Source organism: Vicia villosa, unplaced genomic scaffold, assembly GCF_029867415.1.
Source record: "Vicia villosa cultivar HV-30 ecotype Madison, WI unplaced genomic scaffold, Vvil1.0 ctg.001982F_1_1, whole genome shotgun sequence".
Taxonomy (NCBI): Eukaryota; Viridiplantae; Streptophyta; class Magnoliopsida; order Fabales; family Fabaceae; genus Vicia; species Vicia villosa.
In genome coordinates, this window is record NW_026705800.1 from 322,033 (window position 1) to 331,507 (window position 9,475).

Below are 9,475 nucleotides of genomic sequence, written 5' to 3' on the forward strand. Positions count from 1 at the left end.
AGCTATCAATTGCGTCTCCCCCTTTGACAACATCAAAAAGGAGATCAAGTAACTTGTTATAACAAACATAAATAACTTCATTGTTACATTCATTATCAACTTTGCATCCAATAACTCTAACAATCAATCACATAAAGAGAAGTTAGAGAAAGATTAAAGATATGGAAATAACATAAATAGCATATCCAGAGTTTGAGCATACACTAGATGTTCCGTCTTACAACAAACACAAAGTAAGTAATAAGAAGCAAGGATGCATAACATTACATAGCAACACACAAAAAAACAACAAAAGTTCACACATGATGCAAGATACAAAATCATGGAAATAGCTTTAGTCTTGGTCATTATCATTTCCTTCTTGTGATGGTGGATTTTGAGGTTGGTGAAAGGGGTAGTGTTGCATGAAGTTGTTGGTGAAAGTGTTGAAGTTGTTGGCTTGAGACTCCATCATTCCATACAACGTGGTATAATGTTTTTCTTGAAGAGTGGAGTAGAAGTAAATTGTTCACCTTGTTCCGCAACCCGGTTAGATAAGGTGGAAAGATGCTCATTCATAATAGTTGAGTTTTTAACTTGTTGGAGACGCGTAGATTCAAGAAAGTTCACAATATGAGCATTGTTACCATCTTGTTCTTTATCCTCTTCTTCACCCATTGAATCATCACCCTCACCCACTATGTTCTCAATTTCATTTTCCTCATCACTCCCATCTCTTTGTTGACCAGCATTATTGCTTCTCATAAAATATGTATACCTTTCTTGACTTCTATTCCAAACATGACCCATCATAGTAAGAGTTTTCTGAGTTAATTCTTGATCAGTAGGAATTTTCAGCATAGGAAGATTAGGAACACCAATGTTTGCCTTACTGAGCACAAGTTAAATAAAGGATGCATAGCTCAAAGTCATTCCTCTGCCCGATTCTTTCAAATCAAACATACGCTTCACAGTGTAGTAGGGCCAGTTTACCCTTATTCTGTTTTAGATGACCGATACCAGGTGCACTTTAGATCAATCAACACGTGAGTATCCACCCTTCTTGGTACGAATAATGCGAGATACAATCAATTGTAGGATACGATTAATTGGCTTTAGGACTCCAGTAGTGACTGATTTTGGAAAGAAGTTGCTATTGATAACATTTTCAGGATAACGACGCTTTAGCATAGAGTTCAAGGCCACCATATAGTTATATTCAGCAACATGACGGATGTCAGTTATTTTGACGGCCACTGGACTTGGGGGAAACAGTCCAACATCCTTCCAGATTTTAGAGTTGACAGAATACACTTGATTTCCCATTTTGTACTTAAAAGAGGTATCCTCAAAAGTACCTTGTAACCCATTGTAGAACATTCTCACCAAATCCTCATTGTAATCATGATCAATTTCAAAAAACACTGCCAGATTTTGAAACCTTAAGAGATCTACAACTTCCGGTAAGTGCAATCTTCCTAGGGTTTGCCTATGAACTACAAATTGCTTGATAACCCCTCTCTTACTAAAATCTACCAAATAGGATTCAACTAAATCATTAGAGAGAAGAGACAAAGGAGTTACCTGATCATTTCGTTGAGTGGATCCACTTCCTTTCACTAACCTTCGCTTGGTTGGTCTTGTTGAGGCCATGGATGAAGGCTTACTTTGGGAGAGAAGAGTTTTTAGGGTTTTGGGGGCTGTTTTCGTGTGGGGAAGAGAGGAATGAGATAAGAATTTTGGATAGCCATTCATTTATATCAGAATTTTAAAAAAAATTGGAAAAAATCGCGCGATGCGTCGACCTATACAAATCTTGCATCGACGCATAGACCTTAAAATATTTTGAAAAAATCACAGTATGGGTCAACCGGTAGAATGTGTAGGTCAACCTAGGCTTGCTTATTTTCCAATTTTGCAAATGTTTTTGAATTTAAATGCATGATGCAACATATATTAAGATTATAGCATGTATCACACATCAAAAGGAGTAAAGAGGACATATAATACAAGAACATAAGTAGACATATTTCAAGTTTACCGTATTTCAGAGTCAAGAGAAAAGCTATGAGTTGAAACGATATTACTTTTATAATATGAGATGAAACTTTGCCCTCACACCACTTTTATACACAACTATATCAATTTTATGAGAGCATAGATATAAATAAGAGCAATGCAACAATTATAGTTGCATCCTATCCGAAATATCAAGAACACGAAGCTCCCTACGAATATAGAAGAAAGATTCGGTAGCTAAGGGTTTTGTAAAAATGTTGGCAAGTTGATTTTTACTTTCAACTTGCTCGAATACAACGTCGCCTTTCTCTACATGTGTTTAATGCGAGAATGTAGTACAGGGTTTTTGGTTAGGTTTATGGCACTTGTGTTGTCAAAGAAAATAGGAATATGGTCGAGCTTGACATTGAAGTCTAGTAGTTGTTGTTTGAGCCACAAGATTTGGGCACAACAATTACCGGCTGCCATATATTCCGCCTCGGCAGTTGACAAAGCAACATAAACTTGTTTCTTGCTATGCCAACTCACTAGGGAATTTGAAAAGAAATGACATGTGCCACTAGTGCTCTTCCTATCCAACTTGCAACCAGTAAAGTCAGAGTCGGAGTACCAAACCAAGGAATAATCATCTCCCTTGGAGAACCATAACCCATACTTAGTTGTACCACAAAGATACCTAAGTATTTACTTGACTGATTTTAAATGTGACTCCTTAGGACATGATTGATACCTAGCACACATACATACACTGAACATGATGTCGGGACGAGAAGCGGTAAGGTAGATAAGGGAACCGATCATACCTCTATACCTTTTTACATCAAACGGCTTACCATGTTCATCCAAATCAAGGTTTATAGCGGTAGGCATTGGTGTGTCTATGACCTTTGATTTTGCCATGTCGAAGCACTTTAGAAGTTCTGACAATACTTGGTTTGGCTTACAAAGGTTCCTTCCTTGAGTTGCTTGATTTGAAGTCCAAGGAAGTAATTTAGTTCGCCCATCATACTTATTTCGAATTCTCCCTGCATAAGCTTAGAAAACTCCTTGACTAAAGTCATATTAGTAGACCCAAAAATAATATCATCTACATATACTTGAACTAATATAGAGTGTTTATTGTGTCTCTTAATGAATAAAGTTGTGTCTACTTTTCCTCTTGAAAAACCTTGATTAATTAAAAAAAATTCTCAGTCGCTTGTACCAAGCTCTAGGAGCTTGTTTAAGACCGTACAAGGCACGCTTAAGCTTATAGACATGGTCGGGATAATCAAAGTTTTCAAAACCGAGAGGTTGAGAGACATAAACTTCTTCATTAACATGACCATTCAAAAAGGAACTCTTAACATCCATTTTATATAGTTTAAAGTCTTGTGAGCATGCATAAGCTATCAACAAGTGTATGGCTTCGATTCGGGCGACCGGAGCATAAGTCTCCTCATAGTCGATCCCTTCCTCTTGACTATACCCTTGAGCAACAAGACGGGCCTTGTTGCGAGTTATAATACCGATTTTGTCTAGTTTGTTCCTAAACACCCATTTTGTGTCAATTACTCGATGGTCTCACGGAGGGGGGCAAGATCCCACACCTCATTTCTCTTAAATTTGTTTAGCTCCTCTTGCATAGCTAAGTACCAATGTTCATCGGCTAAAGAATCTTCGGAGTTTTTAGGCTAAAATTGAGAGACGAAAGCATAATAATAACATAAGTTACTTATCTTTGACCGTGTTGTTACCCCTTTTGAAATGTCTCCTAGAATATTTTACATAGGATGATTCTTTGATGATTTCCATTCAAGAGGTAGATCACTTTTATGACTTAGGTGATCTTCCACTTTCTTTTCGAGTGCTTGATTCAATTTTTCCTCAACTTTATCTGGTAAGAGGCAGTCTTTTTCATTATCTAGTATAACCTCAGGATCTTTTAGTATACTCTCAGATGAGATATTTGCACCATCAAACACAATACCTTTTCCGACGGATTTCAGATAAGACTCATCAAAAAAGACGTGTATGGATTCTTCAACTATATGTAACTTCTTATTGTATACCCTATACGCTTGACTAGACTGAGCGTAGCCTAGGAAGATACCCTCGTTGACTTTTGAATCAAATTTACCAAGATTTTCTTTTCCATTATTTAGAACAAAACATTTGCATCCGAAAATGTGGAAGTGTGAGATGTTTGGCTTCCTACGCTTTAAAAGCTCATATGGGGTTTTGTTTAGAATAGGACGGATTATAATCCTATTCAAAACAAAACACGCCGTATTTATAGTGTCGGCCCAAAAATACTTAGGAAGCCCGTGTTCATTAATCATAGTTCTTTCGAGTTCTTCCAAAACACGGTTTTTATGTTCCACCACTCCATTTTGTGGTGGAGTGCGAGGTGCGGAAAAATTGTGATTAATCCCATGTTTCTCACAAAACATTTCAAAGAGGTGATTTTCGAATTCACCTCCGTGATTGCTTCGGATAGTGACAATGTTAGTGTTCAGCTTATTTTGAGACATTTTGGCAAAATTTTCAAATCCGGAGAAGGTGTCGCTTTTGCTTGCTAGGAAAATCGTCCAACAAAACATAGAGAAATCATCGACTATGACGAACCCTTGATAGTTTCCACCTAGGCTTTTTATTCTAGATGGTCCAAAGAGGTCCATCTGAAGAAGTTCAAGGGGTCTCGATGTGGAAACAATATTTTTTAATTTAAACAAGATCCTTGTTTGCTTCCCCATTTGGAAAGCATCACATAAGTGATCTTTGGAAAATTTTATTTTGGGTAGTCCAACAACTAAGTTTTTTGAAACGATTTTATTTAGCAAATATAATTGACGTGCGCTAAACGTCTATGCCAAAGCCATGAATATTCACTCATAGTGGCAAGACATTTATCCTCGGTCATGGATACCTCATTTAGGTTGAGCATGTATACATTGTTAACCCTCAAGCCATTAAACACATCATCCTTCTTATCATTATTTCTAATTGTGCAACTTTCTTTTGAAAAAGACACTGAGTATCCTTTGTTGCACAATTGACTAATGCTAATAAGATTGTGTTTAAGACCCTCAACTGGGGGTGACAAAATGGATGGATCGGATGGACCAAATCAATCCATTAATCCATTACCAATCCACTAAACTCTCTTAATAAAAATCAAATCCAATTCATCCATTAAAAAATAAAATCCATCCATTAACATATTTATAATGGATGGATATCCATCCATCCAAAAAATAATTAAAAAATTCTTAATTTTCCGAAAAAACTTAAATTTTTCGTTTTTCGGGAAAAAAGTCGACTTTTTTCAATTTTCCGATAAAACTCGATTTTATGTTTTTTTTTAAAAACCTCGATTTTTCATTTTTCCGAAAAAACACGATTTTTTTCGTTTTTCCGAAAAAACTCTCTTTTTTTCGTTTTTCTAAAAAAACTCGATTTTTTGTTTTTCAGAAAAAAAACTTGACTTTTTCGTTTTTCCGAAAAACACAATTTTTTTCGTTTTTCCGAAAAAACTCTCTTTTTTTCGTTTTTCTAAAAAAACTCGATTTTTTGTTTTTCAGAAAAAAACTTGACTTTTAGTTTTTCTGGAAAAAACTCGACTTTTAGAAAACACAAAACATATGGATTGAAGTACATGCCAAGGGCTTTCCAAATTGTGTTCAACCATCTTCAAATTCATCATGAGCTAAGAGCTATGATTGATCAAAGTAGGGCATTTAAAGTGAAATTATAGGTCATGTCCAAATTTGAATTTTGCAAATTTTGTGTCAATGCCTCTACCAATTGATGCATCCTCATCCATGAGATATCAGAAGAGTTTGGAAGGAATCAAATGCACTATTTCATCATTTTGGCCAAGTTGCAAAATTTCAATGCCATGTGATTAAGTAATCATTACAAATTTGGAATCTTGATGAATCACCAAAGAATCTTCTACTGAGCCAATTAGAGGCTTCTCTGCATCAGAAATGATCCCTAAAGATCAGATAAATCGAGGGCTAGGGCTTGGTATCAAGAGGAATCAAATTGCCATCATTGCATTTTGGATATTTTTGAAATTTCTTCTTGACCAAGAAACCAAAATGACTTCACTAAGCAAGCTCACTCCCTTCAATTTCTCTGGGCTCTTTGCCTATAAAAAGAAGTGTCCTCCTCAGTATTCAACACACCAAAGCAACATAAAATTCTTGCTTTCTCCTTCTCTCCCTCATGCTTATTGTAACACCCTTCTAAAACCCGCGGAATAATAAAATAATTTCAGAGTAAACATGTAAAAAGGATGCTACTACTTCTTAAGTAAAATAAAACATATATTTGTCATGCTTTTTCCGAGGAACATAATCACATATTTCAACCAAACATGTTTATCATAGTGGAATAGAATCTCAAAATGGGATCATGTAAACATCCATCATCATCACCAAATTCACCATCTCAATCAACTAAAATTATCCAAACCAATAGAATAAAAGCTTATTAAAAATAACTCTAAAACAAACGTTCCCCCAGTGTTACAAGACCAGAGCATGACACCGACACAACCGAACTAAACGAAGTAACTCTACGAGTTACCCTCACCAAGCACATGCCGCTACTTCTTAATCTGAAAAATATCAACAGTAAGGGTGAGTCTCATTCACAGTTAATCAGTGTTATAGATTCATAAATAACAAGATATCATGCACATCATTCACCCAATTGAATATATTCAGGTATTCAACAAATAATACATCCAACACACCAATTAAATCAATCACACCACATTATAACATTGGACATCTTCCATTCATGTTATAACCATACACACATCCTAATGCAATGCAACTACATGCATGTGGTACCAATCATGGGATTAACCCATCTCACCGATCCACCATCATCAAGGATACGGCTACCTCCACTCACTAATTCCACACGATGGGAATTAGCTACCGCTGATCCAACACCACAAGGATACAGCCACAATCATGATTATATATGCATGAACCACCTTAAGCATGGTAATCATCAACACCAAACAATATGAACAACCGTTATCATATTTCAACATCGAACAACAATCATGGATAATGTATTCACACATCAACATAGTCCAAACAATTACATTATATAATTCGCACCGAGCACAACATTTCAATATAAACATGTTGTCACAACACATCGTCACCACATTACCACATTGTCATACTCAACATCATGTGCACATAATAAGTAGCTTCACCGAAAGCAATACCGATTAAGATGAACAACATCATCACAACATAACTCACCGGAAACAACGTCAAGTATAATGTATCCATGTTTCTGAAGGATGGAAAAACACTTAGAAAGGGGGGATTGAATAAGTGTATCTCAAAAACTTGGAAGATAAAAACAATCAACACAATGATTTTTATCCTGGTTCGTTGTTAACCAAACTACTCCAGTCCACCCCCTTAGAGTGATTTACCTCAACTGAGGATTTAATCCACTAATCCAACTGATTACAATGGTTTTCCACTTAGATAACCTCTAAGTCTTCTAGAGTCTACAGATCACAACTTGATCACTCTAGGAATCCTTTTGCAATCAATGTAAAATAAAGTTTACAAGAGTTTGAATGCTTCTAATAAAGCTGTAATCACAACTGTGATATTTCTCTTAAGTTCTAAGCTTAACACACACTAAATATTACAAAGAGTTTGAGAGGTTGAAGATGAAGTTCGTAAGCTTTGATTTTGACAGCACTTTTGTATATTTTTCTCAAGGGTTGTATTCAGCTTCTGGACAGAAATTCTATTTATAGGCGCTGAGAGGAAATGACCGTTGGGATGCATTTAATGCTTTGCGTGAATAGTACAACGCTGCATTTAATGTTTCACACTTTTGTCAACTACCTCGAGCCTTGCTTTTGCTGCTTTGACTGACTTTGCCTTTTGTAGCTTCTAACATTCCTTTTGTCAGTCAGAGATCAGGCGTTTCAGCCTTTCATCTTGTACTTTCTTTCTGGACTCAGATTTTGTAGATAACAACGTTTGAATATCAGACCCATCAACTTTGGTGTAGAGCATCTTCTGTCTTTTGACATTGAAGAGCTTGAGAGTGATACCATCAGAACTTCAGAGCTTGTTCTTCTGACTTCCATTCTTTTGATGCTTTCCAGTTCATGTTCTGATTCTGCATGACCATCTTCTGATGTCTTTCCAGAGCATGTTCTGATGAAGCCATCCAGAACTTTTTGAGTCAGTTGCTTCTGAGCGCTGATTTGTGCATACTCTTTATATATTTCCTGAAATGGAAAATGTAAAGGATTAGAGTACCACACTGTCTTATACAAAATTCATACTTAATGTTATCATCAAAACACAGAATATTGATCAAAACATTTCTTGTTCTAACAGTTTCAATACAAATCAAACAATTACATTATACATATTCACACCGAACAATACAACATCACCACATTGTCACATTTCAACAATTATGCACACAATGTATAAAACACACCATAAGGAATTAACTCAAGATTTCCAAAATGTAATCGAGCTACTGCTTATTAAAGTGATTTATTATGTAGAAAATCAAATTATCTTTCCAACGCATAAAACGCCGCTCAAAACGGACTTACGGTTTGAAAGTTACGAGTTTTAGAAAATATAATTTTTTTCAAAACGCTACAGCGTAACCGGTTACGTAACGGGTTACCAGTCCCAAAACACAGTTTTTCAGAAAATCACATACAGCGTAATCGGTTACATAACGGGTTACTAGTTCCAAAAACACAATTTCAAGAAAATCACATACAGAGTAATCGGTTACGTAACGGATTACGAGCAGCCTGCACCAAAAAAATCACTTTTTGATAGCTTTTCACTTCTCCGACATCTCTGTTTCACACCAACACGAAAATAACACCAATACAAAGCCAAATACTAGAATTTAACACATTTCCATCATGTAAAGAGTCTATCTAACATCAATTATAAACCACAAACATCCAATTGCATCAAAATCATCAATTTGACTCTAAACATCCCAAAACCCCAAATCCCTAACACCCAACACATACCCAATTGAATCAAACAACCTACAATTCAATCCTATTATTCATAAATCGATAATAAAGATTAACCGGAAGAGTCCCCCCTTACCTCAAGGTTGATCTTGGGTTTTTCCTCTTCTTCGCACTTTCGCACTTCCTCAACTTTCACGTTTCTCTGCTTCTTCTCTTCTTTTCTCTTTTTCTTCAAATTCCAAATTTTCTTCTTTTCCTTATTTTCTGAAAAATACAATTCACTTTAGTAAGGGCCTAACATTTAGCACCCCTTATTACTAAACACGACACCAAGCCCAATAACCTCATTTTCCATAATTCTCCAATAAATCCAATAAAATGCCAAATAGTTCCAATAAATAATTTAATTTCAATTTAAATTAATTACAGGAAAATATGGGGTGTTACACTTATGGTTTTCAAAAGTTCTTTGGCAAGAAG